Here is a 27,949-nt window from a genome sequence, read left to right as displayed (position 1 = left end):
TGGTGGCACACGCCTTTAATCCCAGCACTCAGGAGGCAGAGCCAGGCAGATCTCTGAGTTTGAGGCCAGCCTGGTCTACAGAGCAAGATCCAAGACAGGCACCAAAGCTACACAGAGAAACCCTGTTTTGAAAAACGAAACAAAACAAACAAAAGCCAGTGAACTCATTCAAATAGGACAAAAAAAAAAAAAGTCATGCTTTTGAAAAATACTTAAGCAGCAAACGCTGATGGTGAAAACCACAAAAGTCACTGTCAATCAGACCAAACCCAGGCTCAAATGTGCAGACGTTCTAGACCGCTGCAGGGTGAGAGACGACAGGATTTCAAGCTCACCAACAGTGAGGCAGGGAGTCATATGCTGCTCACTCAGCACGTGCACACTGCTTGTTTCTACACCCCCACCCCCACCACCACACAGTGTCCCTGCTGCCTCCTGAATGCCCCCCTCTGGCTCATCCCAGCCAGTGCATGGGGACCCCAAAACATCTGTTCCCTCCTTGATGAGAAGTGGCTGAGGCTGACGGCTCTGCTTTGTAACCAGCAGGCTCGGGGGCTTAAGCAGACTTGTCAAAACCAAACACTTAGAAATCCAACTGTCTTGTGTCTGGACATCTGTGAGCATGGCCCTCCTTTCCCACAGAAACCTCTAGAACAAGGCATTGTTGCCTTCACGAGCTATGCTTGGCTTTCCACCGTGGCACTATACACAGGTTTCCAGGAGGCTCTGAAACTTTAACATTGTATCCAGTAGGCTCTGAAACTTTAACATTGTATCCACTCAGTCTTGAATGTCTGGGTGAAGGCAGGGAAAAGGAAATGAACAAGCCTCTAGCCTGAGGGTGCCTTGTGCCAGCCACACAGCACAAACAGAAGTGAGAGTAGGAAGAAACTCTCTGGAGTTACCCCTTGGGCAGCAGGATGCCTGCCCACCGCCACCTGGTACCCAGTCCTGTCGCGGACAGCTGGCCATGTGATCCAGCTTCCCAGGCTGTGCATTCTCAGCTCCCAAGGGAGGATGCTGAGTTTTCGGAAGCCTTGCCCTTGACTGGCTCCCGGGAACTCTGCAGCTCAGGCAGAGAAGCAAGGTCAAGGGCTAGACTGTAGCACTTGGCGGGAGGCGGTAACCCAGGCCCACTCGGTCACCACAGCAGGTGCCGTAGCCGAAGCTGTCTCTCCACTCCTGGCTGTGGCTGCCCTGAGAAGGGCTCTAGTGAGGAAACGCTCATTGACCTTGTTCAAGGACACATGAGCTCAAATCTGGGTATGTTTGCCAAATATCTGCCTGGCTGCCAAGGGGAGTTCCTGAGGTCAACAGAAAGCCTAACCATGAGCACCTCGGTTCAGCCTTTGGACTCGGGCAGCTTGTCGCCCTTGTCCTCAGACTTGGGAATGGTGATAGGGATGGAAAACAAGCTGCCTCCAACCGGTGTCTCATGCCGGCAAGGTACACAAACTCTGCCCATCTCTAGGCCTGAGTGGGAGCCAGAGATCTATCAGTGTCCCCCAATGTCAGGAAGGTTTGTTCCCATTTTGTGTGGGAGGAGGCTCTCAGAGATGCCAAGGCAGGATGAGGGTGTTCTCCACACAGCATTTATCTGACTGGCAAGAGAGCCTGCCAACAGGTGAAAATGTTGACATCAACTTTATCTCTTTTCCCTGGCGCCACATTTTTATTTCCTTTTGGCTGGTTTGGTTTATTTGAGAGGCAAAATAAGCTTACTTATGTTTGAAGTTCCAAGGACCAGAATTCCAAGAGAGTTGACGGCCACCAGTGTCTCCTGGGCTGGCCTTGGGCAGTTACCGTCTTATCTGGATGACGGACAAAACACAGTGGCTGTCACCACCACTGGTTCCCCCTGGCGCACTCTACTAACTGGCCCTGTGGTCATGCCTTACATGGCACAACACTAGTCACTCCAGAACATTCTGACCCCAGGCTAGACCTCTGCATCTCACACTAAAAATAAAATCCACGATGACATTTGACTCTGTTGAGATGCCCAAGCACTGTATAAAATTGTTTCCTGGGACAATCTCAACTATTGAGACAATTCACAAGAATTTAAAAAGGGTCCAAAGCAAACACATTGAGATATGAGTTACAGCTGTCTTTGGGTGTCTTTTTGTTCTTTTATCTGCTTTTAAGTGTCTCCCAAATTTTCATAACGAGGACATGGTTCCAAAACAAAGGGCAAAACCAAAACCCAGACACTGCCATTTTTAGAAAGCTCAGTGGGAGGCTCTCCAATAAGCTGCACATGGGGCTGTGTGTGCATGGATCTGCCTATCCCCACCTGTGAGGCAGGAGCTTGCCCAATTCACTGAAGGCTGAATTGGTCGCCAAGGGACAATGTGTGTCCATCTGTCCCACAGCCCACACTGACGTGGTAAGGTGCACAGCATGTGCCTCCAAAAACTCTTTACCTGGGACCTCTGAAAACGGCCTTCATTTAGAAGCCAGAGCTTTGCTGTTAGTTTAGATGAGATTATCCTGGGGTAGGGGCCCTTTATCCAGTGACCATGGTCCCCATAGACTAGAATAAAGATCAGTGAAGGCAGAAGGAAGGAGGTAGAGACTGGAGTGACAGAGCTACCAGTTGGAGACTGCAGGGCTATCAGAAGCTTCATGATACCTGAATGTCTTCCTCAGGGCCCCAGCAGGAAGTGATCCAGCCTATGAGTGGATGTGGAGCCTGAAAACTGTATGACTCCAGCCCCCACATTTGCCACGAAATACTGATGCCAAAGGCTGGGCAGCAACAGAGGGCAACCATAGAGACCCACGTGGGTCACAGAGGCTGGTGCACAGACACTGCAGAAAGAAGGCCATGAAGGCTGGGGCCAGGCACAGCCAGGGCCCCAAGGTCTCCCTCCTACCCCATCCTGCCTCTCTGTATGGGATTCCTGATGTGTGTCCAGCATTGTCCCTGGCCCTAGGAGGGGGGCCAGCCTGGAGCAAGGCAAGCCTGGGGCCTGCCTGCCTAGACACATGTGGTGGACAAGTGTTTTTTTAAGAGACACAATCCCCCACCATGAATGTCTGAGCTGCAGGGCCCATGGGAGAGTTCTATGCCCCCGGTAGAATTCTCTCCAAGCTGAACCGGAGGACTGGAATTTCTACCCGCGGCCCTGAGACTATGAGACCCACACCTAGTAAAGGGGAGAAGTGGGAACAGGAACCGGGACTGTGTGGAGACTCAAGGGTAAGAGAGCTGCAGGTAGAAGCCATTTGCACAGCAGGCTGGGAACAGAGCACTGTTTGACTATGGGCCAGCAGGTGTCACCAGGGAAATGTAAGGGCTGAAGAGAGGACTACACTCCTGGGTATCACCGCAAGGACTCCAAGCCTGTAGCAGAGACACCTGCTCATCCTGGTTTACTGCTGTATTGTTCACAGGGGCCAAGCTGTGGGGCCAGGGCGAGTGCCCATCAACTGATGGGGGGTGTGTGATAGATGTGCACTGTGGAGTTTGAGTCAGGCATAAAGGATGGAAGTGCATCATTTGCAGAAACAGATGCAACTAGAGATCATCACGTTAAGGGTAAGACTCAGCTACTCAAAGGCAGCACTGGGACATGGCTTAGGAAGGAGCACATCTCAACTCCAGACCACTCACTGTCTCTATAACGTCAGGACTTTAACAAGAAGGGGATGCGTGCTCCTAACCCCCAAGAAACATGGCCAAGGCAGGTACTGTCAAACACCAGAGAAGCCCAGTGACCCTAATACCCCAGTGCCCCTAACCCACAGGACATGGTGCTACCATGCAAGGAGCAAGGGTTTTTTGAGGAGCCAGGTAAGCCCGGCTGCCAGAGATGGCAAAGTGACTTGGGGAGACCGTCCTGGACCATGCAGGCACCAACAGGCTGGGTGGCTTGTTAATCACAGAAATACTTCTCCTAAGTCCAAGTTCTTAGATGTTGGCAGGTTCCCGTCCCACTTCTTGGTTCATAGATGGGGCTTTCTTACTATATCCTCATGTGGAGGAAGGGAGGGCCTTTCTCAGGGTCTTCCTCCTATTAGGGCACCTATCCCATTCTGAGGACTCTGTACTGTGACTTCATCACCTCCCAGAGACCCCTGCCCCAGCCCCATTCCCTGGGGGAGGGGGCAGGCAGTGAGAGTTTAGGGATGAGACTTTAGGGATACAAGCAGGGAGTTTGGATGAGACTTTAGGGATACAAGCAGCTCCTAGTAAACGGCTCAGACTGGATCCTTCTTCACCCCTTAGCAACACCCTTCTCCCCTAAAAGTGGATCCCCTCCCCCACCTGGAACAACTGTCTCTTTCTTCCCACAGGGACTCAGTGACTCACGCCACGCCTGGATACTGGCTCATCCCATCAGAATGTGGGGCTTTGTCAAGCCCCTCTAAATGCCTCACACTACAAGATTTGAGGATAAGATGTGAAGTGTTTAACCCCAGGGAATCTGAACTGAGTGAAAGCGGATGTCCAGCCAGAAGACAGAGGAGTCAGGCAAGCAGGATGGAGCTCTGGGGGAACCAAAATGACTTCTAAACTATTTAATAGGGTTCTTTGTTCACCTGGCCATAGGCAGGTGGCCTAAGGAAGCTAGGGAGAGGGAAGAGTAGCAGTTAAGGACAGGGACCAGGGGTGACAGGGTGTGGGGCTGAGCAGTGCTCAGTCTGTGACTCCAATATCAGTGTCCCTGCAACTGAGGCAATGGAGTAAAAAGGGCTAGCCTTCTGTCCTGACTGTGGAGAGGTGGAGAGAACTGAGTGGTCTGTGGGATCCTGCAAACACGTGGACACTGTAGAGGAAGGGCAGGAAAACACTGCTCCTGAGTGCATAAACACTGGCCTGCTCCGCACACAGACCCATGAGGTGGCCTTTGGGGGCCCGCAGAAGTGGGCTATGCAGACATGCAGCCCACGGTGCTCACACACATGAACCCAGCATGCAAGTGCACATTCACACTCAGAGATATGCATTCACAGAGTCACTGATCTCCACCTGGAGCTGCTGCGTGCGAGTTTTCATTTCTGCACCAACGACCCACAAGGAAGATCCTCACAGCTACGACGAAGCCACTGTGTCACCCGGCACCTGGCACTCAGCACCCAGCCTGGCCCAGGTGCTCAGGTCAGAACTCACTTGTCGCCGTGTGAACAAAGATGTGAACACAGGAAGCAAAGGCTGCAGGGCATGCTGGGTGTTCCCCCAGAACAGTGGATGGGTGAGGATAACGCCTGCTCTCCAGCCATGAGAATCAGGGATGCAGAGATGCCAGATGACCCACTTCTACTGGGCTGAAAACCCCAGGTCCCTTCACTGGAGGAAAGTGCTTGCAGGGGCACACACACTGGGCTGGAAGGGTGACTGTTTGGAGAGCCACAGGTGGCAGGTGGCCTGGAGTCCCGCTTTCAGGCCCCAGCTGGGCCACCTTCTTGTTGTGTGACCTCGTCCAGCCTCACAGGCTCATTGAAAGCAGCAGGTCCCATTCACTCCTGGCCTTGAGTCTGGCACCTGGCAGAGCATACTGTTCCACTCTTACTGCACCTTCCTCCAGCGCAGGGGGTATAAACAAGACCCCAGTTCACCTGACATCTACCCAGTAGTCACACCGAGAACCAGAAAAGGAAAACTCACTACTCACGACGGGGAGCCCCCGGGTGCCTGTGTCTCGCCGAGATCTGTCCCGCTGTCTGCTACCATGCCTCCTTACTGTGGACGACCCTGGCCTTGATGTGCAGGGTGACGACCTGGGGTCACTGTGTTGTCATGCAGCCTGGTGAGTGATGCTCTCCTGTTCCCTCTAGCCTCCTCCTTGCATCTGTCCCCAGGAAGCACAAGGTTACCATCAGACACCTGCACAGAGAAAAACACGTGTCTTTTGTTTAATGTTGCTTCCAACATAGAAACGTAAATTTCAGTCTTCATGGAGAGAAAATGGTCCTCATTACAGATAGCTGGGCAGCTAGGGAAAAGAATGAAAGTATTGGGAGCATCATTCATTCACTCATTCATTCATTCACGGCTGCTCCCTAAGCCCATGTGGGGACTGTGCCAAGCTCCTGGGCTGCAGTACAGTAACATGGTCCAAGTGCCCAGCATTCAAGTCATACTCAGTAAAGGAGACAATGGATGGACATGAGGACCAGGAAGAAAACCACACCATGGCAGACGAGAAATCCTGAGACGGGATGGAACAAGGCAGGAAGAGGAGCTGGGGCAGGGCTCCTTCAGGACACACACTTTCTTCTTGTCTCTCCTTGGGTATCGGTCGTTTACTCACTCAACAAATGCTCACAAATGCTTCCTCCACACCCAGGACAGCCACCTCCCTGGCTTTGTCCTGGGACACACTTCCCTGTTTTCAACCTTTTCCTGCTACCACAAAGGCTGCGGGACACTCAGTCCTTGAGATTTTCCGATTCCCCAGTGAGTATGCACTCAGGTGGTTTCTACTTCCGGTTGTAAATACTGCTGCTGTGAACATCTTTAGACTGAAGGTTTCCCCCCTCCGGGCAGCCCTCTTTCTCAAATGCATGAGTCCCTCTGGGCTAGAACCCAGCACTGTCCTATTGAGAGGCTCAGTCCTCATTAAAAAGCCTGTGGTACTTACTCCCTTGCAGGCTGCTCAGAAGCTGGAATCACATTAGTGAGCATGCGGCTGTCATTCTTCTGCAGGAGAAGGCCAGGCATGGTGATGTAATCCCAGCTCTAGGAAGGCCGAGGTTGCAAGTGGAGACCAGCCTGGACACGTGTGTGTGTGTGTGTGTGTGTGTGTGTGTGTGTGTGTGTGTGTGTGTGTGTGTGTGTGTATGGGGGGGGGATGAATAGAACGTAAAAGGACCTTGAGTCCCATTTTAGAAGGTGTGCTCCCTCCTGGGAAGCTGCAACTTGAACAGTGATGGTGGAACATATCGAGAGCTCATCACTGCAGAGCTCAGGAGAGTGGGAAAGCTTGCCGAGAGGAGGTGAGTGGTACCCTCACCTCATCCTCTGAGGACGTGTCTGCGCTCCGAAACTGTGAGTGGCCTTATTAGGGAAAGGGGCCTGTGTGGTGCAATTGATGGCATCCAGATGGGAGCACTTGTGGCTAGGGAAGCCTCTACACTCAATGGCAATGGTCCTCGGGAAGAAGGGGACAGGAAAAGCCCAGAGGAGAAGGCACAGACAACTGAGGCAGAGCCTGGGGCGAGGCATCTCCCTGCCAAGGGATGCTAGAGAAGGAGGAAGGACCTCAGGAAGGGAGTGTCCCTGAGACACCTTGATGGGGCTGTGGCCTCCAAATGGTGAGAACTTGCTTTTACTGTTTTGTGTGTGTAAAGGGGGTGCAGGTATGTGTGTGGGTGCAGGTATATTGGGGGTACAAGTACGTGTGTGGGGGATGCAGGTATGTGTGAGAGAGTACACATATAAGTATGTGCGGGTGAGGTATGTGTGGGGATGCAGGTGTATGGGGGTGCAGGTGTATTTGTGGAGGCTGTGTGTGTAGGAGTATGTGTGAACAGATGTGGGGAGATTGAGTGTGTTGGTGTTGGTATGGGTGTGGGTGTATATATTCAGATGTAAGGGGGTTGGGTGTGTATATGAGGTATCTGTAGTGTGCAGGTGTGTGTGTGTAAGTACGTGTGTGAGCGAATGGTTTTGGGGGTGTACAGGTGCATGTGTATGTTTATGCGAATGTGTGAGGCCAGTAGTCCGTCTCAGCGGTGCCTCCTCAGGCGCTGTCCACCTTGTTTTTATGACAGAGCCTCTCACTGACCTCGCGCTCACCAAGTGAGCAAGGCCAGCCACTAAATGGCTGCAGGAGTCCACCCGCCTCCGCTTGCCAGCACTGGGGTTACACATGCAAACCACCACCTCTGTCTTTCGTATGTGCGCTCAAAGAATCAAACTCAGATCCTCATCCTCCTGCATGAGCCATGAGCCATCTTCCCAGCTTCCCTTCTGCTGTTTTCAAAAGCCTCCGTTTGTGGGATTTTGTGACAAAATCCTAACAGATTTCAGATGGACACATGCTGGAGAGCAGCAGGGCACGGAGCCAGCAAGGCCTCCTCTGCCTTGTCTGTAAGACGCGTTCAAAGGCCTCCACTCCCCCACCCCTGAGACCACCACATTCCTGCTCCTTGACAAAGCCCCGTATCTTGGCCCTGCAGTCTCCTGGGGGAAAATGTCCATGTGACCAGGGAGGCTTGAGCCGGATGGGGGAGCATGATAATAGCCCAGAGAGTGTCTCCCAGCGCTGAGGCATTTCCTCCCCTCCCTGCGTTATCTTACTGGAGCCCCTGACAGCCATGGGAAGCTGGCTGAAGGCCTCAGTGCTGAAGGGGCCAGGAAGGAACACAGCTCTGCAGCCCCACGAGCCTGTGTTCGCCTCCCCTGCCAGTCCTCATGCTCTGTCATGAACCCTGCTTGGCCATCAGGTGTGTGATGTCCCCTGTCACACATCCAGGAGTCCATAACACCTCCTGTGTGGAGCCGAGCTGACCTGGACAGAGCAGAGGAGATAGATACTCTGTCCATGTTCTGTCTAATGTCCTCCCCACCTCTAGCCACATAAGGGTCAGTTCCTGCTCAGGTAGGGTGCAGGCCACTGTGGGGCTGGGTGTTGGCTGTGAGGCTTGAAGTGAGGACCCCTGAGCAAGCGACGTGGCCTCTTCTGCCTCCTCGTCTTCATCAGCCTTGCCATTGTTAGGCTGAAATGAGAAAAATGAGTGCGTCAACTGGGTCCTCCCTCGGTGGGTTTGGAATAGGAAGCCAATTGAACACCCAAGTCCCTGCAGGAGTGACAGGGCCACTTTCTCTCATCTGCTTGCTGTCTGCCTCCAGCACACACTGGTGGGCCAGGGACCTGAGGACACGTTCTCTCACAGGGATAAGATGGGTTCACAGGGCTCCTTCCCACTGGTGTTCCAGATCACCCCAGCAGAGCTGACCATGCCGTGGCTTCCCACCCATGATTTCCCAGGTCTGGCAACAATTCAGAAATGACACCTGGCCCAGCGGCAGCATTTCCAGAAGGAAGGACACAGGGTGATCGGGGAGGAATCTGTCACCATCACGGTGAAAGGAAAGGCAGCCACTGTGCCTCATTCACAATGCTCAGCCACCAGACAGGAAGGACTTGGTGAGCAAAACCAAGAGAAAGCACAGGTCTAGGAACATGTTCCAAGTGACCCGGACTTCAGAGCTGCAGGTGAACCTGAGGGATGGGCTCAGGGGATCGGAGTAGAAATGACAAAGACCACTGAGGGAAGAGGAGCACAGGCTGGACAGACCGGAAAGGGAATCGTGGCAGCTTGGCGGCAAGTCTCCAAACGTGAGAGAAAAAGTGTTGGAAAGGACAGGGAAACGTCAGAAACGTGAGACCGGGTCAAAGATCAGAGAAGAGAAAGGATTGACAGAAATAAACTTTTTAAAAGAAAATAAAAGAAATTACATTTCCCTCAAGCCCCACAAAACCAGCAGTGTGGCAAGGAGAGGCCCGCTGGGCAGTGTTAACGTTTCTGAAAACCAAAGACAAAATCACAAACGCTTCCAGAGGAAAGTACAGTAGCTTCAAAGGAGCGAAACAGGACTGGCAGTCACCTCAGGGCAGCTGTGGGAGGTGAGGTAGACACTTCCCCAAGTGCAGAAAGGCCCAGAAACAAAAGGATGAGATAAAGATGCTGCCAGAAAACCTGCCCCAGGGGCTGGTGATGTGGCTCGTTGTAGTGTGCTTGCCCAGCACCCTGGGTTCCATCCTCAGCACCACATAAACCAGCTGTGACTGTGCACATCTGTTCTCTAGGCACTGGGTGGGGAGAGGCAGGAGGGTCAGAAGTTCAAGGTCATCCTCTCTCCACTTCATAGTGGGTTTGAGGCCAGCCTGAGCTACATGTTGAGACCCTATCTCAACAACACCACCACCAACAAAAACATCTTTGCACTTAAAGAAGAACTAAAAAGGGCCTCTTTGGGCAATTCCAAATTGACCCGAGAGAAAGGACAGGTTGATGGGAGGTGGGGAGTAGGCAACAGAAAGAACAGAGGTGGGCAAACCAAGAGGACATGTCCCCATATCAACTGCAACAAAGAAATGACCAGCGGATAACTGGAACCCAAACTGAGGCCACAAGGAATCCAGTGGTAGTGGTGTAAACTGGCTTCTCTGGAGTTTCCACAACCCGTGAGTCTCAATCTGAGACTAGGCTTAGGTTGTATAAGGAAAAGTGCCCTTTTCACGTCCTGAAGTCACCCCTAGAAGATTAGTAAAAATCAAATGAGAAAAGAAGAATGCACACACACACACACACACACACACACACACACACACACACACACACACACACACACACACACACACTGACCTAAGGAAAGGGAAGGCATGAAAGGGGAAATAGAAGTGATGAATCAGAGAACTGGAGAGAAGGCCCACTGGATCACTCACTGATCTTATAGAAGAGCCAGCTCACAACTGCCTGTAACTCCAGTTCATGGGCATCTGGCGCCCTCTTCTGACCTCTGCAGGCACTGCATGCACATGGCCCACAAACTCACACAGGCATGCACACACATGCACATACAAATAAAAATAAAGAAATCTTTTTTTTTAAATGAGACTATCAGAAGAAACATTTAGTCGCTATAACTATAACTATTTAAAAGTTATGTTAAATGCAAATAGATACTCTAATGAAAAGATCATTATAAGCTAAATCTTAAGATTAAAAAAATCATCTCTATATTGATTTTGAGACATTTCTGAATTATGAAGCAGAAAGCTTGAGAAAGGAAAATAATGAATAAAACTGGGTAAGACAGCTCACACCAATAACCCAGGTGTTCAGAAGGCTGAGGCAGGAAGATAAGCATTTGAGGCCAGCCTCAGCTACACAACAAGACTCTGCTTCCAAGAACAGACAAAACAGAACTAAAAAGAAGAGCTGAAATCTAATTTAAGTAACTGTCAAAGGGCGGTGGGAGCCTACTATGCTCACACTAGAAGAACCATGTTTAAAACAAGACTTCTTTCCATAGAGGTTAAGAGGGACAGTCTAATAATAAAACAGTTAATCCCTGTTTGCATTTGTTCAACAAAAGCGCAACAAAAACAGGAGGTGACAGCTCTCCTCATGGTGGGGACGGTAACATGTCCCTTTCCAGAAACTTCATATGTGGCCAGCTGGCTGGTCCTGGAGAGCACCTGTTCCATGACATCCTCATTGCTGCAAAACGAGGTGGGTGATGGCAGAAGTGTTGTAGGATATTCAATCACACCGTGAACCCTGAGTTTGCATTTGCATCAGTTAAATAAAATCAACCTTGGGTCAGGAGGTGGAGCCAGCAACTAGTTGACAGAAAGTAATCATAGAGAGTCAGAGTGAGTCTGGAAGAAGGATAGAGAGGCACAGGAAGTAGTAAGGAGGGGCTTTGAGTGGAACAGAAGGACATTCTCTTCCTGAGATGCAGGTGAAGAAGGAAAGTCAGCTAGTTGTTCCTCAACTCTCAGAGCTAGTAGGTTTTCACCCCAGTCTGTAGTGGGTAGCCATTCCAGCTTGGATCTGGAAGTTCCAACCCCCATTGAGACTCTGGCAACTGTCACGCCTACGAGGCGGGGCCAGGGGAGGCGCCTGGAGACCCGAGAGCTGGATGGGCCAGCGCTCTCTCTGTGCCAGGACGCTGAACATTGGAGGTGGACCGAGCAGAGCTCCAGAGAACACCACTGGACTGTGATACACCTTCCCCAGACCCTGCGACCTACCTATCAGTTAATTTGTGAGTTACGCCATTAAATAAATATCCTTTTAACTACATGGAGTGGCCAAAATAATTTCACCAATATCAGCCTCTGACTCCTGGGTCCTATTGATAAATAGAATGATAGAGATTTAGTCAAAAACTACATTTGGTGGCAGTGGCAGGAGGCGGGTCCGAAGGGATCACTCTGGGCTGCTGCCTGAGAAGTGGGCCAGGAACTGCAGAGCCACAATTATTAGATGAAACAGCAGTAGATTCTGGTGCAGCCACTGCACCAGAGATAAACAATGCAGCAGCCTTGCATGTTCTGGTGAGGAGGCAGTCCCTAAGACCCTCCTGTGAGAACATGTCTTCCCTTGAAGGGCGGGCAGGAGTGGGCACTCTTTCCTCTTATTTCATTTGTGTGCCTTGAGGCTTCCCAGGCTCTTCATTTTACATTACAAGGCGTTTCCAAGGGAGAAGATTTGGGGTGTTGTTGGGATTGTGTAGGGGGAACCTCTGGAGGGAGCAGCAGCATGAGGCGGGGGTTGGGGTGGGTAAGGGCTACTGACATTCAGTTACCCAGCACCCAGAATTGAGTCTGCAGAATAGACCACTATTGTTGCAATGACCTGAAGACAGCAAAGCCAATCTGGGGTCCTCAGGGGGAACAGGAAACAGAAGCCTGCGGTTGATGTATCTGGAAAGAGGGTGTCCCCAGCAGGTGAGAAAACCTTGGAGGAAGAGCATGTTTAAGATGGGACTTCAGAGAAGTCTCCAGGATGAGGAGGTGGTCCTAGAAGGTCAGGACTTGGGGAGGAAAAGGAGAGGTATATGGCCCAGAGATGGGAACAGGGTCACAGCATAAAGGAACACACCCCTGCCAATGTCTGGAGAAACAGACTTGGGAAATGAGGGCCTACCAGAGGAAGCTGACTGCAAAGTCTACATGATGTATCTATGACAGGGTTCAGGACACAGTGGAAAACAATTGGACATGCAAAGAAACTTGAATGCACCCCACACTGTGCCCACATCTTGTCTGGAGTGCCCACTCACCCTCTCTGGATGCACTGGCTTTGCAGAGATGGAACCCACTCAAATCATATAGAACCATGACCCTGCCCAGGTCCCCTGATCTTTATCTTCTGGCTGGAGGAGGAGGAACAGAATGGGCAGCCTGTTCACAAGCAATACCCAGACTAGGACTGATGGGAACCTGTTTACGAGAGCAACACACAGGATACATTTAGGAATACATTTAAGGAATGTGGGAACAAAAGCATTTGAGGAAAGCTTTAAAACAACCCAGAAAGACACAAAGCAGCCAAACAAATGAGAAGAAAGCCTCATTCTTGATTCTGTGGCCCACAACACAGGAACTCCATTCTCCCCAAGTCCATTCATCTGGTTGAGGAGAGACAAACAAGAGGCCCCGGGCTCTTTTGTGCACTGCCAAATTGATGCGCAAGTCTGAATGAAAGATAAACACGGAGGAGTTTTGAGGAAACACTGAGTAGAATCCAGTGGGTGCGGGCTGGGAAGGAGAGAGTGTGCAGCAAAGAGCAGAAAGGCGGAAGCAGGCCGGCAAACGCTCGGGTTTTTGTTTTGTTTGGGGTTTTTGTTTCGCTTTGTTGAGACAGGGTCTCACTATGCAGCCAAGGCTGTCTTCCACTTCCTGAGCTTGGGATGCCAGGCGTGCGCCACCATGCCTGGCATTAGACGTCGTAGACAGTGGAAGTGGCCTTTCAACTCCAGCAGGATGAACTCTCTAACACATGGTGCCGGGCCAACCTGCTTGGCCACTTAGCGAAAGATGAAATGTGAGCCACGCCTCACGCTGTACACAAAAACCAGCTCCAGATGGACTGGAGAGATCTCAGCAGAGCCCTATCCCCATGGATGCTGGAAGAACACTCGGGAAAACTGTTGGAAGATGCTGCACGCCGGCCGCCGTGTGAGAGAGACCAACAGACTCAGAGATACAAAAATAGAATTTTCCAAAGTTCCAAAAAACACTGTAAGAAAATGCAAAGACAAATGATAAATTGTAGAATAGACTTGAAGCATATGTCCACGCCATGGTGAAAAACAAATCCACGGTGCACGTGCTCACACAGGCTTATGTACACACACATGCACACACACACAGAGAGGCACAATCACTGCAAACTTGATTATAAAGGCAAAATATTGGAAATGGCTGACATGGCTATGGCTAAGTACTACGCAGCTGTGCAAAGAACAAGGAAGCCCTTTACGAGCTCACATAAAGTAATTTCCAGCAAGAGTTGGAACTGAAATACACGAAAATGGCTCTCTCTAATACACCAGCTTGTGGGAAAGGGTATGAGAAAAAAGAGTGTTTCTTCCTTGTAAAAGAAACAGGAAGAACAGAGTAGAGACGGGACGGGGTGGCGGGGTGAGTGGTGTCCCCCCAAATGCCCTCGCGTGAAGTTTTGCTGATGTGTTACATACTCAAGGAAAGAGGCAGGAGGGCTCCACATGGACCACAGATAGAGACAGACTTCACCATATCCCTAAAGAACAGCCCGTGGGGAGGGACTGAGCACAAAGGAGACTCAGCCCCGGCTAATGGATTTGTTTTTCACCATGGTGTGGGGCGGCGATCCCCAAACTGGCTTCTGTTTATTCTAGGACAAAGAAAATAAGTAAATAGATGGGGATAATGGAAGCCAGGCTTCTCACTGGAGGAGGCGGGAGCTTTGAGAGTGGAAAGGGGACACAGGAGAAACTGGTGGCGATGGAGTGGGGTTGAAGTGTTGGTGTAAACTCACGGCTCTCAGTGTGTATGTACAGCGTGAGTGTGTCCAGTGCAAGTGAACACTGCAGGTGTGTGTCTTTCCTTGTTTCTGTCTTCTTGTCTTGTGTTTTTTCTCTCCTTCCCTCTTTCCCCCTCCTCCTAGCCTTCCTCACTGGAGACCCAGAAAGGCCCAAAGACTGTACGGTGGGAGTGTGCCCTCTCCCAGGAGTCTGCCTCTGGGAGTGTGTCCCTGGAGTGTGCCCCCAGGACCATGCCTCCACTTCTGGCAGCAATATGTACTTCAGCATGTAATGCTAATGCTGCTTTCTAGACGATCTGCACCCCCAAGGAAACTTATGGGGGCAGGGGGCACAAACCAGGCTAACAGTGGCTCACACCTGTCATCCCAGGGCTCGGTGGGTAGAGGCAGGAGGATCAGAATTTGAGGTTATCTTTGGCTACATAGTGACTCTCAGGCCAGGTGGGGATATGAGGATTGGTCTCAAAAACAAAACACAAATAAACAAAGCCAAGGCAGGCCACAGGGGAGCCTGGAGGGCCTCCTGGCACCTCAAATGAGAATGAGGACAGGGTATCTGAGAAACACAGACGTCAGCTTGAGCAGAGTCCCTGTGGCAGCATCTTTGAGTCTGCAACAACTGGGCCATCAGAAGCCATAATGGTGCTAACAGGTCACGGCCTGTGAAGTAACCCAGAAATCCATGCCCACGTCCACATGACCCAGATATGCCAATGAAAACAAAGAGATGAGGATACAGTTCCTCCATCACAGATGTCCACGAACTCAGAGAGAGGAAACGAGAGACCCACAATTCATAGCTCACCAGCCCTGAAATTAACAAAGTGAAGTCCACTGATAAGAGTAATTACATGGCAGACTAAATAACAGTCTCCCAAGACTGTTTTTGCAAAAGGACTTTCTTTATCCCGTGTGTGTTCGGGTGCTGGAGTACATGTGTGTACAGAGGTCAAGCTCAGTGCCCTTCAGATGCCGCCCACCTTATTTTCTGGGTCGGGGTCTCTCACTGGAATGGAATTCACTGAGTCAGCGAGACTGGCCAGCCAGTGAGCCCCAGGATGGTCCCTTCTCTACCTCCCAGCACTAGGATAAGGAGTGTGTCCCACCACACCCAGCCTTTTATGTGGGTTCTAGGACTGGAACCCCAGTCCTTACTTTACCAGTTAAGTCATCTCCCCAAGTCCTGCAAAGGCATTTTAAAATGAGGTTCCAAGGGTCCCTGGGAGCCACGCAGACAGAGTCACCAACCACATAGAGGAGGGACAGAGCCCTTGAGTTAGAGATCGAAGTGATGTGCCATATGCCATGGAAGCTGGTAGCCACCGAGTCCAGAGAAGCTAGATGCTATGACCCCCTTCCAGCAGATGTGGATGTCCCTTTGAGTCCTACAGTGATGCACAGCCTGACAGTGCCACGCTTTTGTCCCTGTGAGATGGCTCTGAACATCCGACCTGCAGAACCATCTTGGGCTAAGTCTCGGCTGTCCAACCCTCCATCTGTGGTTCTTTGTGAGGACAGCTCCAGGACTCACTAGTCACTTTACAGTGGATAGACCTGATGATCACCTCACCTGGTTGCTCACGAATAGAGCAACCTGCTGGTGTGATACTGTGGGGCCAGAGGACACTGCGATCTTGCAGGACCTCATGCCACCTGGTACCTCTGACCTGGCCCAGACTCTGTGTCCTGCTGCTCCATCCAGGAGGGCTCATGGGGCACCTCATTGCCAGGAAGCACCAGGCAGTCCATAACCAAGAGCCTGTGCCCCAGGAATACTCAAGGGGAAGGGAAAGAAAGCCACACGTGGCATGGCCACTTTTATGGACAAAGAGTAATAAGAGGGCTCCTGATTAGACAGAGACACCAGCTTTGCCCTAAAGGCCAAGGCCAAGGCCACAGGCAGAGTCTGAGAAAGGTCATCTCTAATGACGCTGCTTTACTGTCAACTCTCTGGCTTTAAAGGGTTAACCCTAGTTATGGACGAGCCACCCTCGTGCTGGGGAAATCCATTAAGTATGGGGAGGCCGGAAGAAAGAAACAAGCCATAGCCGGGCGGTGGTGGCGCACGCCTTTAATCCCAGCACTCGGGAGGCAGAGGCAGGCGGATCTCTGTGAGTTCGAGGCCAGCCTGGTCTACAAAGCGAGTTCCAGGAAAGGCGCAAAGCTACACAGAGAAACTCTGTCTCGAAAAACCAAAAATAAAATAAAATAAAATAAAATAAAAAATAAAAAATAAAAATAAAACAGAAAGAAACAAGCCGAACTTCCATCCAAAGCAGGTGCCCAGGCATCCTCAGCCCAGGCATCTTTAGCCCTGGCTCCCCTCTATGGAGCCACTGTCAAGAGTGTAGCCTCTGCCTCCTGCTCAGGCAGCATTCATCCCCTTGCTCAAATCTCAACTGCCACTTGGATAAATCAGGGGCATCACATGCTAAGAATCAGCACCGGGAACCTCTCAGCTTTTCCTAATGTAGCTGCCCGGGATGGTGTCAAGAGCACGGAAAACCCTGGATCAGCACAATGCTCCCTGCTCTGGAGACAGGCCAGCATTTTCTCCCACCACAGAAGAGGACTCAGATCTGCTCCACACTTGCCTCTACCCTGGGCCCATCTTCCCTCTGGGACCTTCCATGGCTCCCCAGTTCTCCACTCTCACTCAGAACGATTCCTGGGCTGTCTTCACTGCAGACTCTCCGTCATTTCAGGATTGTGTTCCATATTCATGTTAAATCCATCATTTTCCTGGCCTGGGTGCATCCTCTCCTCCCCACCCCACCCCACAGTGGCTCTCAGCGCCCGGTTCCCTCCTTGCAGAACTGTCTGAGGAGACAGGGCGTCCCTGACACCTCATTGCTGAGTGCTGGGAGGTGGCTGCTGTGTCCCAAGTCTCTGCCGTACTATCTGTGAGGCCGGCTCGGGGGTGTTTTCTTCTCTGGAGAGTATTTTCATTGCAAATTCCAGGGTCACTTCAAGATCTTTTATTCTGCCTGCAGGGTTGCCTCGCGGGAGCCTGGCCCATTCAATCACAAGTTCAAAACAACGGTGAGGTCGAACACTAGACTTTTCATGGGGTTGGGTAGAGGATTAGAACTCTGAAACCCAGCCAAAACGGGGAACTCTGTCTGGGCCTGAGGCAGGTCCCTGAGCCCCGCTGAAAACCTCTCGCGACTCTCCAGTCCTCATGTAGGCAGGAAGGTAATGAGTCGTAAGATACCAGCTTTCTGTCCAGAAATATCTCCGCCATGGTTTGAGGTCATGTATTTGGATATTATTTTCCTAATTCCCCACTTATTTTCCTAAAATAATCAGCTCCCGCGGATTCTTGTGGCAAAGAGCTTCCAGTAATGTCTGGGCGGAGGTGGGGTGTCCAGATTCCAACTGCGTGGTTTAGGCCAGGTCACCTCGAGCAGGAAAGCCTGACACATCAAAGCATGGGAGGCAGGCCCCCCGCTCTGGGGCAGCTTTACCGTCCTCTGCTGATTTTTACATTATAAACACAAGAGCTGGCGGGACTCAGGTTTCTGTTGGATCCTTACAGCACTTTGCTTTCCAGCTTCCTAGACGCTGGGAGCTCAGTTGCCGGCACCCGGATTGGAGAGCTCAGACCCAGTTTTCCATATGCAGGGGGGACAGGGAGCAGGTCCTAAGGGGTGGCACTGAACTGTCACAGGCTTCTCCAGTAGCCCAGCCAATGCCTGCCACACCCTGTTTCCAGGAGGCCAGTGAGGCCTTAGGGGTATGATGGGGGGGGGGGCTAAATGTCCTGGAATGCCCTGCACCGGATGTGTGCCCCTGGCCTCCCCTGGCTTCTTCCTAGAAGGGTAGGGAACCTGTATTAGCCAAGGTGAGCTGCCATCTTGACAAGGCCCCTTTCTCCTGGCAGGAGAGAGAACCCTTCAGACTCATGGCTGAAGCTCTCTCTGGAGGATTTTCCACAGACAGTAAGGAGGCAAGTATGGCTGGGGGGGGGGGGGGGGCTGAGGTTTTGCAGCTCAAAGTGGCACTGGAGGCTGAAATGCCCTGCTTTGCCAGTCATGTGGCTGGCACCTGCATGGCTCCTCCCTGTTCAGAAACTCAGAACCACAGTTTCACCCATTTCTAACCAGGCTTCTATTTAAAAAAAAAAATAAATTAAAAAAACCATAAAACCATTTCTTATTTCAAATTCATGATTTTTAAGGTGAAATAGTGCCTCCTCCCTTAAAAATAGGTTGAGGTCCTGAGCCTGGCACCTGTGTGGCCTTGTTTGACCATGGCATCTTTACAGATAGGATTCATGTCAAAGCCATACTGGGGTAGAGTGGCCTTGATTGATGAGGGCTGTCCTTGTAAGAGGAGGAAAGAGACAGACAGACACTCAGCAAAACCCAGAAGATGGAGGCAGAGGGGCTGGAGAGATGGCTCAGCACACAAGATCCTTGGCTGTATGAGCATGAGGAGCTGAGTTCAAATTCCCAGAACCCACCTGAAAAGCAGGACATGGTTTAGTATGGCTGCCACCTCACCACAGAACACGGGAGGCTTTGTAGCCAGCGAACTGCACTGCAGGCTCAGAGAGAATTTCGGTCTCAAGACAACAGGGTGGAAATCAATACAGCAGGAGAACTCTAGCCTCTTCATGTGTGGCCTGCACACACATGGGCACATATATCACACACATATATAACACACTCACACATACACACAAAATTAAATGAAGAGAAAAAGAAAATGGAGAGATGGATGCAAAGGTTAGAGCGCTGCGGCTCTAAGTCAAGGGACACCTGCAGATGCCACGCCCTCAGAAGCGGGAAGGAGCCTCCCGAGAGGACACAGGTCACTGCTCCTCTCTGACCTCAGACTTCGAGCCTGCAGACTGCTATGTCAAGGCCCCAGTGTGTGTTGTCTTAGCTGTCCGGGACACAACCCCCTCCCCCTCACCTCTGCTGGGCTCCTGTGAGGATTAGTTACAGGACACAACATGCCAAAGATGTGCTGGCAGTGGAGAGAAGGAGGTTCTGGAACACACAAGGCCAGGGTAGGAACCTAGGCTGAGTTCTGAGGTCCCAATCCTCCCACACTCAGGAGGGCAGGGAACTCAGCAGTGTCTGAGGTCAAAGTTCATGGGATGGAGCTCCCAAGAGCAGCTACGCGAGCCTCAAGCTCCTGGGCAGGCTGCAATATGTTGGGCACACCCCCATCCTAGCTCTTCCTGGTCCTAGCCCCTCACTACATTTGTATCATCATCCTGACCGGATGTCAACTCACATGTCACTGAGCATCCTCTGACTTTGGGCGGGGCGGCCCGGCCTGACAACAGTCTCACTGCAGTGAAGATGGGACTCCTGCTGGAGACAGGTGCTCTTGACAGGCACCATCCTGGTCCCAGGGGCTGGACCTGGCCTTCACTGTCTGCCCAGCACCCTGTAATCCTCAAACGCTTCCACTCACTCACCTCTGCAGCCCAAAGTGCTTGTCCCGACAGATGCAGGGAGAAGTCCTTGTGGGAGACTGAGGCGAGGTGTTCGCAGTCATCAGAAAAGGCAGTCAGTCCCTGGTACAGTCTGAAGCCTCGGCCTCAGGTGTGTTCTACCTGGGTCTATGTACGGTGAAGATGTCTATCTGCCAGGGACTCAGCCAAGTGGCGTGTGTGTGTGTGTGTGTGTGTGTGTGTGTGTGTGTGTGTGTGTGTGTGTATGTGTGTGGCCTGGGGGTGAGGAGTCTTTAAAGAAGACACAGGACGAAGAAGGAGCAATGTAAATGTATTTACCACCTGACTCTATACATGAAGTTGCCACCTCTTATTTAATGGGGAAACTGAGGCAAAGAGCGACATGTTGGACTGGCTGCAGGTGGTTGGGCTAAGAGAAGCTTCTGGGGCCTGGTGTGCATGTGAAAAATGTGGGTCCAACATGTTCTTACTTCTGCCTGGGGTTCCGGCCAGTGGGGCAGTGTCAAGTGCAGCCATCTGCCCCACTCAGCACAGGGCCCACAGCAGGCAAAGCCAAGGTCTCCAAGGACAAGCTGCCAGCCACTTGTCCAGACCATCCAAGCCTGGTGTGGCCTCCTGTCCTACCTCCGGGCCTGGCTATGGCTTCCTGTTCAGTTGTCCTGTGGTGATATCAGCTGTGCGTACCATAAACCAGAGCATGTTGACACCTAGCCGACACCTGCTCACACAGGCCGTCACCCACCAATGACAGACACTCGGTTTTCTACTCAGGCACAGCTGAAGGCTGGCTTCTTCTCTCTGTCCAACTCCCTGGTGCCCATCTCAGTCTCTTCTCAGACGCTGCCTCCTGCAGGAAGCCCAGCAGGGTTTAGAGTACACAGCTGGCCGCCTACTTCTGCACTGTGTTCTCTGAATATGTAAATCCCCTTCATTCCAGCCGTTGTCTTTTCCACTGAGACATCCTGGTTCTCGCTAATCTGACTGTCCCCAGTGCCTGGAGATTGCCACATGAACACTATCTGAAGGCCTGGTGGTGGAGGGCAGGCATGGAGCCCAGGCGTATCTGAGGGCCATTCTGGACACAGTCTGTGCTGAAGCTTCCCAGGGCCCAGCCTGGTCCTCATTGTCCTCAGCCCCACAGGATTCCCAGGGCAGAGACAGGGGCCTGGAATCAGACATGGCTTTGCTGTGAAATACATGGGTGGTCCGAGCTGGCTACGTCTGGCGAGAGACTTGGGACATTCACCAAAGAATGTGTAAGGGGAGTGGAGGGGCAGCAGCATTGGCTGGGTCCACATCCTTCTAGTCCTCTGAGGCCCTCCCTACTACAGAAGACAGGCACACTATGGCTGGGAATTCTGTTCATGGCCACCGTTCTCCCTGGCACATGCCTGGGTCCTAGCAGGAACCTTGCTCCGCAAACACCTTTTTGATAGCTGAAGGTGTTATCTCTCCCTAGGTCTCGTGTCCTGAGGTGCTTGGTTTGGTACCAGCAGTCCAGAGAAGGCCTGGGAAGCAGCTCCCAGGTACTAAGGTCCCCAGAAAGCTTATGTCTGTCTCCAGATCCCAGACCCAGGGGCCATAGCATTTCTGGTGCCACCAAAGCCTGGAGAGTGTGTTCTTCCCACTGGTTGCCCATCTGAATGACCACCTCCGGACTGGACAAACTGCCCCAGAAAGTATCTGCAGTTTCCTCAAAACCCTCCAGTGTGCACAGAGAAGGGGAAAGGGATCCCAGGAAAGGTGTCAGAGGGAGTGAAAGGTCAGACTTGGTGGTCAGCACTGGCTGGTGTACCCCAAAATTCACCAGGAGGACTCTAAGCAGAACTTGACCACACAGATCACAAGGATTGCATAGGGCAGCGGCGCTATCCCCTGCTGAAACAAACCACCTTGGCTTCCATGGCTCTCGTCTCTGGCCACTGGCTGGGCCACCTTGAGTTCTGGCCTCATGAATGGGAGCGTCTCTCTATCTCACCTTGTATTTCTTGGCGTCTTGAGAAGCCAGCACAGCCACCGTCCTGGTAATAAGCTGACCTGGGGATTTTTCTCAAGGCCACAGATACTAACAGCACTTAGACTCGGGTTTCACACCTTAGGGGTTGTCAATCAAAACATCTACAGTGGGTAAGGACTTACACAGCAGGGGTAACTAGTACAGTGGGTAAGGGGCAGGCAGTTACACAGCAGGGATAACTAGTACAGCTGGTAAGTGGACAGTTAGGCATCTATGGATGTCTAACCAGCAGGAAAGGGGTGGATGGTTACACTTCTACAGATGACTGGTCCAGCAGCTAAGGGGGACTAGCTATGCATCTGTGGATATCCAGTACAATGGCTAGGGGAGACGGGTTACACAGTGTTGGATAACTAGCCTGTTTTGACCTGTGATGCTTCCATGGGCTAGTACAACAGGTGGGAGATGGTTTTGAGGCTTTCACCCAATCCAAATCTCATTGTGTCCCTTGGAGAGGACATGTCCTACCTTTGAGCCCGAGTCCCATAGGATAAACATTGTTAAGCACCTACTGTGTACTCAGCCCTAAGAATACATTAAAAATCTGACCAGTGAGACTTGGGTGGGATTCAAGAGTCTCAGGTAACTGTTCAGAATAGCTCCTAGCCTCTGGCAAGTAGGGACCCACATCCCACTGGGAGGCAAGACCTGGACAGCGTACTCTGCACATTCTAGGCAGAGACCAACATGGCAGCTCCCTCCAAGCACACCCTCAGGGCCATGATCACCAGCTTCTCCTATGTGTGGTCAAGCCCAAACCTAGTGAATCGCTGCTAATAGGCAGGCGCCAACTATGAGGTTCTCTGAAAAGGGCCAGTAGCAAAACCAAGACACATTTTGACCACTGAACAGGATGTCCTGGCGTCAGGGAGCCCAGGTGGGACCCAACCCAAATGAGAAGTAACGGGGTTTTCAGAGCACACTGTCCTTCCTGAACCCTCCACAAAGGCACAGACTGTGCTTGTCACTCCCCCACCCCCCCAGAGCATCAGAAGCCAAGGCTGCAGAGTGGCTACGTGAGCTCTTGGCCTGTGTTTTGGATCCAGCAGAAGTGGGCTCCAGTCACCACTCATGCCCTCCCCCACCACAAGTGTTCCAGCCACAGCAATGAGGTGACATCACGGAGCCAGGGGGCTATAAACTGGATTCAGACAGAAGAAGAAAGCGAGGGAGGGAGGATGGCCCTCAACCCCTACTTCCTGTCCCCTTGTTCATCTGGTGAGGACACTGACTGTTATTCCTGTGTTAACTCAGTCCCCCACTCCCCCAGGCTGTCCTCCCTCCCTCCCTGCCAAGCCACATGCTCCCCTCCTCCAACATACTTGAGTGAGGCCGCGGCAGACGCACCAGGCCAGGCCCTTCCACCTCCTAAAGAATCCCAGCACCCTCTCCCCGGGAGCTAGTGTGGCCTCTGGCATAGCTAGCCACAACCTGCAGACCACCCCAGCCTGTCCCCCAAGCTAGTGGCCCACAAGGGCAGGTGCCACCCAGGCAACGTGAGGCTGGGAGTCAGGGTATTTGCCTTCTGAGCTGACATCACATTGTCTATATCCTTCTGAGCCATCCACAGCCTTCTCTGAACCTGTCTCCCTAGCTGCCAAAGGAAGGGGTGGGACCGGCCTCTGAGGCTCTGAGGTTCCAGACACAGATGGAAGACAGGGTGAGTCAGAGCTCAGAGCAGTGGTCTCACGTGAAAAGAGCTAAGCTAATTTCACGAGAAGCACAGCACAGTCTCCTCCCGCCGAACAATTCCAGCTTCCCAAGTTAATCGCCATGGGAGCGATTATCTGGCTATGGACCATCCTGCCTGCCCTCCTCTTAGCTCCATCCTGTCTTTCCCAAACCCAGAGGAACCGCCTCATTTTACACAGATCATCAATTACACTGGGGAAGATTTCTGTTTCGATAGCTGGGCACAAAGAAACGAAGAGTCACTGAGGTTGTTCCCAACGTGTCCAGCCATTCTTCTGTCTCTGGGACACTGAGGCCTCAGCATCACATCCCACTTCTGTAATTTCTTTAAAAATGGCACACGCCAATTTTTTTTGTCATCCTTCCAGTGAGGATGGTCCCCATCTTCCCCACCAAGCTGGTTTATGTGCTAGAGATATACCCCAAGAATTCTGGACCAGAGATGGCGGAGGGCATGACCTACAAATCCAGGCCCTAGAAGCCTGTCAGATCATCTCACTCATCCACACAGCCTCAACCGCTCAGAGTGCACATTAATAAATCGCGGATTTTCCTACAATCCCTCGGCTGCTGGAGAAAATGGCCACTGATGGTTCCACAACCCTGGTTCCTTGGCTCTAAGCCATTCCAGCCATAGACCCAGGCCCTGCTGCCCTCCACGGGCCTCCTCTCCTTCACAGCTCTCCAGGCTAGAGGTTCATTTGTCCACACTGCAAAAACTGTTCATCTGACAGCATGTCCAATGCACATGTTATTTATTGCCGCGATCCATGTGATTACAACACTGCCCAGCTGTGTTCTGACAACAGGCAGTTTGCAAGCCACCGGCCACGCCTTGAGTCCATCGCATCCTCGCCCAAGTGTGTTCCCCATTAGATCTGAAAGATAGCACGTGAAGAGAGAGCAGCCTATCTGTCAGCCCACACCTCTGGAGCGTCCAAAGCCTGGAGTTCTCCGAACTTGTCCAGCACGCATTGCCTCACAACCCCCTCTAAGGCTGAAGTCATGGAGAAACAGCGTTCTCTAGGAGAGCAATGAGGATTGTCTCCAAGTGAAATGTTCTATAAATGTCTGGGAGTCCCTCACCTCCCGAGAAACTCCTCTCACGCCGTGTACTTGGCTCTCGCCAGCACTGTGGAGCCCAGCCCTGCGTTTTTCTCACTGCCTCCTAGAGACGGAACATAGACATTTCCCTCTCTTGGCCGGCGCTGAGCTGGCATGGGGAGGGGCTGATTTATACAAGTCAACTGACATGTTGACAAACTGCTGGACAGAAAAGTAAAGAATGGCATCAATCTACTCTGATGCAAGTCACCAGGGCACGCGAAGGAGAGCCAGCAGTGTGGAGGACCAGACCCAGGCTGCCTCCGTCCCAGGCAGAGATGGGGAAAAGTGGTATGGCCATGCTGTTGCTCCCTCCCCGGGAATGAATCACTTCCAGATGCTGCCCCAGCACCTGGTGCCCAAAGCCACAGGCCTGATATCTGGGAGAGCCTCTCCAGGCAGAAGGCACAGTTAACAAAGACCGTTTCTCCCATCACGTCTGTGCCTGGCGTGCTCAGAGAAACAACTCCCCAGTAGTGGGCAAGTCCTCAGACAGACCTCAATGGTGAACTCCCTTGTTTGAAACAAACCACGCCCTTCATCTCTCACTGGGCTGATCTCACAGGGCACTGAGGCCATGGGACTCCTGTGGCCGCCACGGTGCAGAGCCGCATGCTGTCTGTGTGGCCTGGGCCTCTCGGTTCTTGGTGGCAACACTGGGGTAATCAATAATGAAGTCACAGAGGTGCTGGATGACCAATATGCCTTGGAGCCGTGGTCAAGGACTTATAAAGTGAGGCTCTTGCTGTGGTCTGATTTGTGGTCTTCAGTTCCTGTGTTGAAAACCACCTTTCAAAGTGATACTATCAGGAGGGAAGCCTGTGAGAGATGGTAGTGGTGTGGGTGGGACCTCCTGAATGGGTTAGTGTCCTATAAGAAAGGATTTAGAAAGTTCCTTCCCTGCTTCTACCACATGGAGGCCAGTGAAAAGGTAGCCATCTACAAAAAAAAAAAAAAAAAAAAAAAAAAAAAAAAAAAAATGGCACCTCACTCAACACTGAGAATAATGGAGCTTTCATCTTGGACTTCTCATACTCCAGAACTCCAGAACTGAGAAGAGACAAACTTCTGTTGTTTACCACCACTCAATGTATGATATTTTGTTATGTTGGGCCAAAGGGACTAAAATGACCCCTCCTCCTCTTCACCTCTATCAATACTGCTCTTATCTTCATGGCCATCACCATCACCACCATCATCTACATGGTCACCATCAGTACCATCAGCACTATCCATGACCATCACCACCATCATCTACATGGTCACCATCAGTACCATCAGCACTATCCATGACCATCACCACCATCATCTACATGGTCACCATCAGTACCATCAGCACTATCCATGACTATCACCATCATCATCTACATGGTCACCATCATTACCATCAGCACTATCCATGACTATCACCATCATCATCTACATGGTCACCATCATTACCATCAGCACTATCCATGACCATCACCATCATCATCTACATGGTCACCATCATTACCATCAGCACTATCCATGACCATCACCACCATCAGTGCATCACCATTACTATTATCACCACCACCATCATCATCATGGCGATCATTATCATCATCACCATCATCTTCATCATGCTCACCATCAACACGATCATCACCACATCAGAATCATTAGCATCACAGTCACCACTGTCACATGGATAACTCAGCTCTCTGTTTCTCCTCAGCTGGTCTAAATTCCTGGGCTTTGGCTCCTGAAGAATAGGAAGTAGAGATCCAGTACAATGGCCTAAAGACATTGTCACTCTTAACCCTCTGGGATCGATTCTGACCAGTGTGTCCCCATTGTCTCTTCTTTTGGCAGTGTACTATGTTTCTGAACAAAGTGGTCAAATCCTTGTGCTAAAAGTTCCGAAGGAAATACTTAGAGATGCCTGGTCTTGCTTCTATCATGCCATTGTAAGTGCCCAGGAAGGAGTCCAAGCTCTTCCAGCAGCCAGACACTCTTTGCACCATCCTCTTCCAGGTCTGTATGCCCTGGGAACTCTCTCTGGGTGTGGTGGCCTCTCCACCACTGGTATGGACTGAACAAACACTCAAGGCTGCATGAACAAGTTCCTCTTAGCTCTGGAGCTGAAGTCCAAGATGGAGCAGAGTTGGATCTTTACGGGACTCCTTGACTCACTTTGTCACTGTGTCCTCACAAGACACAGTCTGACCTCGGGTCTTGCCCTCTTAGAAGGATGCTGATGTGTGGTGATATTGTGTTCCCCCAAAATATTGTGCACCTTAATAAACTTATCTGGGGTCAGAGAACAGAACAGCCACTAGATATAGAGGCCAGAAAATAGTGGCACACACGCCTTTAATCCTAGCATTCCAGAGGCAGAGATCCATCTGGATCTCTGAGTTTAAAGACACACTGCAAACAGCCAGGCATGGTGACTCACGCCTTTAATCCCAAGAAGTGGGCCTTTAATCCCAGGAAGTGAGGGCAGAAAGCAGAAAGGTATTTAAGGTGTGAAGACCAGAAACTAGAAGCTTTTAGCTGGTTAAGCTTTTAGGCTTTCAAGAGGCAGTTCAGCTGAGATCCATTTGGATAAGGACACAGAGGCTTCCAGTCTGAGGAATCAGGATCAGCTGAAGAATTGGCAAGGTGAGGTGGCTGTGGCTTGTTCCTCTTCTCTGATCTTCCAGCATTCACCCCAATACCCAGCTCCGGGTTTGATTTTATTAATAAGAACTTTTAAGATTCCTGCTACACTAATGTCATCACAGGACTTTACTCTCATGACCTCTACCCATGATCACCTCCAAGGCCCATCTAAGGAGCATCAGGGCTCCACTCTGAGAATCTGCGTTTAGTTCATGGTGGGGGCCTTATTTGTAGCTCCATGCCTTGCTCGGTAACCCTTAGATGTAACTGGTGGCTCTCAGAGCCAGCACCCCAGACCAGCACGTGTTGCGGCTCCCACTGCCCTTCACAGGCCTTAGAGAGAGTGAAGATGGCTATTGTTTGGTTTCGAGCTCTCAGAATGACCTGTTACTGTCATTGTCTTTGCGGGGGGAGGGGAGTTGAGACAGGGTTTCTCTAGGTAGCCTTGGCTGTCTGGAACTCACTCTGTAGACCAGGCTGGCCTCGAACTCACAGAGATCCCCGCCTGTCTCTGCCTCCCAAGTGCTGGGGTTAAAGGTGTGTGCCACCACCGCCTGGCTTTTGTTACCACGGTTTGATGG

General features: G+C 51.5%; 1 long non-coding RNA gene across 1 annotated transcript in view; it reads right to left on the bottom strand.

The window, feature by feature from the left end:
* Nucleotides 1-27,949, bottom strand: part of LOC143273332 (uncharacterized) — a 125,707-nt gene that overhangs the window by 23,743 nt on the left and 74,015 nt on the right. The window contains exon 2 of the long non-coding RNA XR_013051363.1: nt 5,615-5,833. This is a non-coding gene — a long non-coding RNA (uncharacterized LOC143273332). The remainder of the gene's footprint in view (nt 1-5,614; nt 5,834-27,949) is intronic.

The sequence above is a fragment of the Peromyscus maniculatus genome, chromosome 5 (genome assembly GCF_049852395.1).
Source record: "Peromyscus maniculatus bairdii isolate BWxNUB_F1_BW_parent chromosome 5, HU_Pman_BW_mat_3.1, whole genome shotgun sequence".
Classification (NCBI taxonomy): domain Eukaryota; kingdom Metazoa; phylum Chordata; class Mammalia; order Rodentia; family Cricetidae; genus Peromyscus; species Peromyscus maniculatus.
Note: the sequence above shows the minus strand (reverse complement) of the source record. Positions and strands in the feature narration are given on the sequence as shown.